The sequence below is a fragment of the Haliaeetus leucocephalus genome, unplaced genomic scaffold (assembly GCF_000737465.1).
Source record: "Haliaeetus leucocephalus isolate CR32 unplaced genomic scaffold, Haliaeetus_leucocephalus-4.0 Scaffold140, whole genome shotgun sequence".
Classification (NCBI taxonomy): Eukaryota; Metazoa; Chordata; class Aves; order Accipitriformes; family Accipitridae; genus Haliaeetus; species Haliaeetus leucocephalus.
In genome coordinates this window covers 7,936,491-7,944,238 of record NW_010972576.1, presented here as the reverse complement: position 1 = coordinate 7,944,238, position 7,748 = coordinate 7,936,491, and positions in this window count along the sequence as shown.

Here is a 7,748-nt window from a genome sequence, read left to right as displayed (position 1 = left end):
TAGCAGGATAATGACTACTGAGGGATCTGAGCCACAACATTGGATATTGAATGTGGCTTCAGGACAGTGCAAATCCGTAAATGTCTAAATGAAAAAGCCTATTTAGATGAACTAAATCAGTAGCCCTGTTTTGGGGAGCAACCGATTTTGGCCTGTTGCAGGCAACAGTGCTGCAAATCCAGCCACTTGTTTAGCTGCTTTGGGTGACTGACTTCACTCACTCAAGCATTAAAATCTGAGTATCTCTCAGTCCAACAGTGAGTCGCCTTTGAGTCACTGATGGTATGAACAGCCTGGGAAGCAAGCACTCCTACAGCTGGGACTTACAAACTTTTATCCTAATAGAGGTAGGATGTGATTGCTGTAACTCTGACCTTGCTGGCTTGGGACATTTAAAATTATCTGATCATGTGACAGCTTGTAGGTTTTGGCAAATACAGCTTCTACTCTGACTTTGACAAATGCAATCTTTTTCCAGTACCCCCTCAATAAACTGCTGGAGAAATAATTTTCCTAGCACATTGCTTCCAGCATGCCACCTCTCTTCTTGTGTATCCTCGCTGTCCCTTCTTTTTCCTGGACAGCACACCTCAAGGCTCCCTGTAGCCTGTCCTTACCTAACTGACCACCTCCTGCCTGCTGCCAGCATGCCAGCTCTTGCCTCCCTTCTGCCAGGTGCCTGTGCCACCTGACCATTACAGATTGTCTGAAAACCTTTCATGCCCTCTCCCCCATTGATCCTCATGCATGAAAAGTCATTCTCCAGAAACCTCTACTTAGCCCACTGACATCTTACAATTCCTTTCTGGACAAACCCCTCATTGAGATGCCTACGCAAATTTGACTTGAATTTGACTGTGGCCTTTCATTGTGACTACTGCCAGCCACCATGTTTGCTGCTTTGTCCTCCCTTTGTCCCTTATCTAACTAACTTATCCCTTAAGTCATCTTTTGAGTCTTTTTCTCCTGCCCCCTGGGCCTCACTGCAAATGTGAATGCTTCAAACTGCTTGTGAATTGAAACAAATCGGAGAGCCTAACAGAAATTAAATGTTTCTAAGGTAGTTTTTTTTACAAGATCTGAGCTTGAGGCTGTAACTGGAATGGTAATTTAAATTAAATTAAATTTACAGGTACATTTATTTTGTGCATGAAAACTAGGAAAAGCAATCTTTTTTTTCTATTGATTGTCTACATTGCCCAAGCCTGAGTATACATCCACTTGTGAAGAAATCTGAAACAGGTCCCTGCAGTCACTCTATGCCCTGCTTAGTGCTGCATATAGATAAATCTTAATAGCGCAGTTTTTGCCTTAAAATCAAGAATTTTAAATCAAGACAAGTGCCTAAATGTTTTGTGGCTATGAAAACATAGACAAGAAGGTACAGGCCTTTGGGTTGGAGATTGCACTAAGATAGGATTCCAATAAGTGATTCCAGGTAATAAATAATGGAGCCAAAGAAACCAGAACAAATAATAATGTTCTTATACAGATATTTCCCTTGTTATTCTTGGTTCCCCCGAGTCAATCTCTGGTTTAATGTCAGCATGAATGGGAGTAGAATTAGACCTGTAGTTGGTGTTATAAAAAAAATGCAGGCAACTGATGACCATGTCATGAGTTTTTGGTGACTGGAGTAGTACCAGCAAACAGTATCTAAGGGACCTACTTGGCTGGGAAGCTTGCTTGTTGGAATCAGAGAAATGAGAAGAGAATAATGTGTTGCCTTTTCCAGAGAAGACTCTAGGTTTTCCCTATGGGTTAATATGCCAAAATGTAATAAAAGAAACTATGTAGTCTTTATGTACTTGTTCTGTATATCATTGTTTATATATTTTTTTTTGCAACTGCTGAATGTTCAAAAAGGGAATCTCCTTTTTGTGTAGCAAATGTTGGTGAACATCAGGTAAATAGAACTTTTGTTTATTAAATATATCAGATAACAGACTACTAGCAATAAAGCCAACTTGTTTACAAGCAACATGAAAACCAAAAATTTCTGTCTGAAGATACAGTCATGTGTTTGGATTGCTCATATGCTTATCACTTCTGATGGCAAAAGCGCAATCTGAATGAAAAGTGCCACTTTTCTTTTGTGTGATGTCTACTTTCCGTTAGAAATTGTGGAAAGACAGTTGGATAGAATGAAGTATGCTCTTGTCTGGGTTTTGCACTTTAAACACTTTGCTGGTGACTAACTTCAGTATCTAATTAAAGCTGCTGTCTTCCTGGTGTATCTCTTGAGAAATGCTGCCATCCAGGTAATTAATGATGTGCTGTACTGGCACTGGCTCAGATACCTATATTTGCACAAGGCTACTTTAGAGCATGCAGTCTTATCATTGACCTTGGAGACATCTGGTGTTGGCCTCTCACTCAAACAGGATTTGGGACAGGACAGGTGTCAGACCTGACCCTGCATGATGATTTCCACTTTTCTAGCATCAGAATTTTCAGTTATATGAGAAAACTGCTAACATGTTGCATCACATGTGAGGAAGATGATTCTTTCTTTCAGTTACAATCAACCCATAGGTGCTGTGTAATAGGAAACATCTTAAAGAACAACCAATACTGATTTTGCCAGGCACCCTTAGGTCAGCCTCATCTGATGTACTGGGTGTCTCTGAGTAGAGACATGCTGCTAGATGGCCTCCTTGGCACTTAAGCCTTTGCTTTCCAGAATACAGCTTCGCTTAAGGTACCAGGTGCAACAGACAGAGTTGTTTTGCCCTTCAGCGCTGAATTTCTAGCCCAGATAAATTAATTCATTTATGAAATGTTACCATTGCCTATGAAAGATGTGATGTCTCTGTAGCTTCAGCCTTGACTGCACGTAAAGGAGGTGGAGGTCTGGCAGATTTTGCCTGTAACAGAGGTGGTATAAAGCTGTGAGACCTTTCTTTGGTTAGAGTTATGTCAAGATTAGTGTAGTTGGGCTGATATTTATCAGGTCAGAGACATACATCAACCTTCTTTAAATATATATATATACATATACATATACATGTGTGTGTATGTGTGTACATACCTCCAACATGGTATTTTGGCATATATGTCTGTCTCAATTAAAACATTTTTTATATATATTGAATTATTGTAAACCTTGTAAATATTCTCTCTCACATGCACATATAAATATACATGTACTAAATCACCAAAAATGGCTGAGCTATGCCTGAGTAGCTTCTGGGGGAGAAATCTTATGTTTCACCTGTGCTAAAATATTCTGGTGAATTTCTCTTTTGAGAATGTTTATATTGTTCATGTTTGGAAGAAGGCATTTGAGGTTTAGCAACCTCAGTTGAGATCTACATGTGGGTTTTTTCCAGATATGCTTTCAGTTCCAGCCTAATTTGTTCAAAAGTTAAGATTTAGGGCAGAAGCCCTCCTTCTTCCATGGTGTCAGCCCATGCACCTTTTTCTTGGTTAGATCTCTGATGCATCCACCTGCACTGGACATGTTCTGGCCTGAAGCTGAAAATGGCTTGGCCTGTAGTTTGCAGACATGAGATGGTACACGCTGTGCTGTGTGCACCTGAGCTGAGAGCAGGAAGGACTAGACCAGTTGTTTGATCTGACTGTGTCAAACACAAGGGCTGGAACAGCAGAGAAATGAGATTTCTGAGAAAGAACCTGATACCAGAGAGGAGCAGGTAAATCAGAGGAGAAGCCACAAGATTAAAGGCTGGAGCTAGGTCTGGTCATGGAGGTTTATCTCTGTGAAGCGGTCTGTCCTTGCTCCGGTTTTGATCTGAGATGAAGGACTCTATGCACAAAGACACTGAGAATATTGCTCTGAATTTCAAACAAACCTGCTTCAGCTCTATTTGTGATTGCATGGCATGACAGTGGACATCCAGTGACCCAGCCCATAATCATCACCCAGTTCTATCTATCAAAACAGTTCATGAGCAGAAATCTTTGCAACAGGGATGGATTAGAAATGGCAACTGCTGCATAACAATGGATATGAATTTTAAATTAATAGACAGAATGCTTCCACTGGAAAACTAACTCTGAAATGATAACTTGCAACTTCATTGTATGAAGGCGTTAATACATATGCTTAATTTTTGGTTGAGTAAACAGCACTGGAAACACCATGCAAGTAAGGCGCGTACATGCTCTAGTGTGTTACATTACAACGCTTATGAGCACTTATGTGCTAAACCTCAGGCTTACCTGTAAGCAAACGAGAGGTCATACTCATCCTTTTTTGAAATTGAGCATGATTTTGAGTTCTCAGAAATTTCTTATGCACACAGGTAGTTACAGCATAGTCAGTGACGACAGCAATGACCCACAGAGGGACCTGAGTGGGAATAGAAATGCAAACATTGTGATGCAAAAGTCTATGAAAATGGTTTGAACTCCCAGTTGCCTCTAAAGCAACGCACATAGTAAACTGTTCTGTAAGAAATCCAAAGACTGAAATATATTTGCATAAAAACTGCACTGTTTCACGCAGTTAACAGATTTATCAAATTAAGACCATTTTCAGATTATCTGCCATCAGTAGAAAGACCCTGCAGTGGAATAATCAATGTTACCTATGAATAGCCTGCCCTAAGATAGCTTCCTTTCATACTGCAGCTTTTTGGGTTTCCAGAGGTACCTTTCTTCTCAGGAACATCACCGATCAGTTCTGTGGTAACACAGAGAGCCTGTGTGAGTCACCCTTTGAATAAACAGGGGAACGCTTTCAGTTTCGTATGTAGTGTTCAAGGGGAACACCTTTCCAGTGTTTCCACATGAAGAGTTTTACATTTGAATTTTTTAACCTGAAGACAGTAAATTCTGATCGGTTTTACTCTGCAACATTTTTCAATTGTCAATAACCATTCTTTTCATAGTGATAGATTTACTTGATCACTAGCAACTAAACCAATATATTAGCCTGCAACACAAGACGGCTTGAAGGAGTTTTTATTACTACTTAATTGATTTTTGCTCTAGATGCTCATGCAAAGTAAACAGTGTCATTAAATAAAGATTTGTTTTAAATGCAATCAGTGGGCAATCTGCTTGCTACCATCCTTTCTTCAGACAGGAAAGGCTTCAGGGGAGAACTTATTGTGATACTAATAGTACTGAGGAGACAACCTAAAAAAAAAACCCCACCCAGCTGTTGCACACAATGTGGTTTAAATAGGAATTGCCTTGGAGATGCAATGCTAATTCCCTACCATATTTAATTCTGTTTTCCACTTAAGTCCCACTCATTTTCAGAACGAAGAATTTCTTGTGTCAACATTCATGCTTTACCTTTTTATCTTTCTATGCCTCTTACCTCTGATTTAGAATTTAAGAGCTGCCTATTTTGAATACTACAGCTGAAATTTTAAGCTTTATTCTGCTGTGGTAACTGACCCCTCTTGCCTTTACCTCTCTATTTCTAGCTGCATGATTTTATTAACCGACAAGCTGTTACTTTGTTTAACAGCAGAACATAATGCCTGCCTTTGATAAACACAAAGCAAAAAAAGAACCCTTGCAAAAGCTAGGAGTTGCAAACATCTGAGCTCTTCTTTGTGAAGTTTTCAGAGATAGAGCCATAAATATACAAGGATATTTATCATACTAGATTGGCTGTTATTGCTAAGATAATTAAATAAGTCTGTCCAGATTTATATCAGCATAATAAAAAGCAACATTTCATGCTCATAGTCACTTGCATGCTAGAGAAACAAAAGGCTTCTTTAAATCCAGAAGATAATACTTACGTAAGGCAAGTAATATTCACTTTGATTCTAATTTGGGGTGTATGTTTACTGGCCTGGGTAGTAGAGAATGACAGAGGGAGTGGCTTTCAATGACCCAATTTATATATTAAGGTATATAAATTGCTGGGCCACTTAACAACATGTGGAAAGAAGGTGATTTTGATTCACTTTGATTTACTTTCTGAAAATGTGCCTATTTTCCCCCAAATTGAGAGGAAATAGAAATATCAGATCTAGTTCTTGCACTACTAAGGATGAATGTGCTGCACAGGATGGATGAGATGAAGCACCTTATGTAATTTAATTCCTGAGCGCCTTTTTGTTCTTCTTTTTAAGGCTTTCCTTGAGGGCAGAATTATGAAGGAATTATTTGTATTCTCAGTCCACACCTACTTACACAAAGAAATAAAACATATTGCCGAATGCTTGGTTGATTAAAACTAGTAGTGGAATGAACGAAGAGAAAGTTTACCAAACAAACTGTATAGAAATATTAAGGCTTATGAAGAAACCTGACGAAAGGAAGACTCTGCACTACGTGTTCAGAATGAAAACAAAACCAGGGATACATCAGCTGTCTTCATGGGATGATGGATGAAAGATGCTTGTTGCAGCTCACAACCTTGTATCTCATCTATACCATGTTCTGTTTCTCTTTGGAGTGCAATAAAAAACAAGCTGTTTCTGTAGGTCTTGCAGGATTTTATACAGCACATGAACTGATGTACTGAAGCTTGTAGGGTTTAGGGATTATTCCGTGCGGTGCCCAGACGATAGAACACCAATATGATGATTAAAGTCGTCCCTTTATTGAGCTTAGCCGATCATTTTTATACAATTCTCTAAGTTGTTTAGAAACTCTGATTGGTTGCTGCATGCAAGCATTTGGTGTCCACGCGCACAAGCATAAACGGTGATTGGTTACATTGGTACTGTCCATGCGCACAAACGTAAGATAAAGTTAGTTATACCCGCTCTGTACACGTGCATAAACATAGGACATAATTGGCCGTATTAATTAGAGCATGCAGGACTTGTCTTAGTCCAATTGGTAGAGATAAGCCCCTGAATTGAGGTTGTTTGTGCCAAGTTCCCTTTATCGTGGAATGTGCACCTGTGTTTTTCTAATTGGGATCTTTCTTTTTCTATCTTCTTGTTTATTCTGTTCAAGGCCTTCTAAAAGCATCTGGAACGCTCCTGTGACCATGAGCTACTTTTAGGCCCAATAACTAAATTCCCTATAACTGAACCCTACAGAAGCTGAAGGTCCATCTGTTATAATGCCTTGTCTCCTACTGCTCTTGGCTTTTCGTGCCTAAATTCTGCTACCAAAATAGAGAAGTTTGATAGCGTTCCCTTTCTGGAGAAAAAGTGACTTCTACGTATCAGATTAAGACTTGAGTAGCAGTGGCCATGGAGCATATGGTGGAGGATGCTAGTAGAGGTGTAGGGGTTGGGCAGATCTGGCAGGAGTGAGGTGGGGCTTCTCATAGTGTTCCTGATTTGGGATGAAAATTTTTGTGTGCGCGTGATACGATTAAGACTCAAATTACAGCTGCAAAAGCATCACCTCCCATACTTAAAATTGAGCTGGGACCATGAACCTTGTGAAAACAGTCACACTGAACTCCAGTCACTTAGGGCCGAAGATTTGGAAGTGGAAGAAAAAGCAAGTATATGCTCGGTGAGATTTTCTAAGGCTTCGGTGAAGTAAAACGTAGGTGTACTGGGGTCACCATCGACAGCTTCCTTACACCACTTCTCGGATGCGGTGCACCAGCCCTTTGAGCGAGCGGTGGGTGTGCGGAGTCACAAGTGGGCCAGGTCGCCTGGCCTGCCTTTTACTCTTGTTCCTCTCCTGGGCCGCATCGACGGAACAAGCGCTCCCAGGTTATCACGCCTCCCACCCACCTCTCTCCCACGGAGGACGCGAGGGGTTGGGCGCAGGAGGCCGGGCGGGGGGCGCAGCCCCTCCGCGCAAACCCCAGCAGAAGGTGGGCCGGGAGGAGGCGGGGGAGGGCG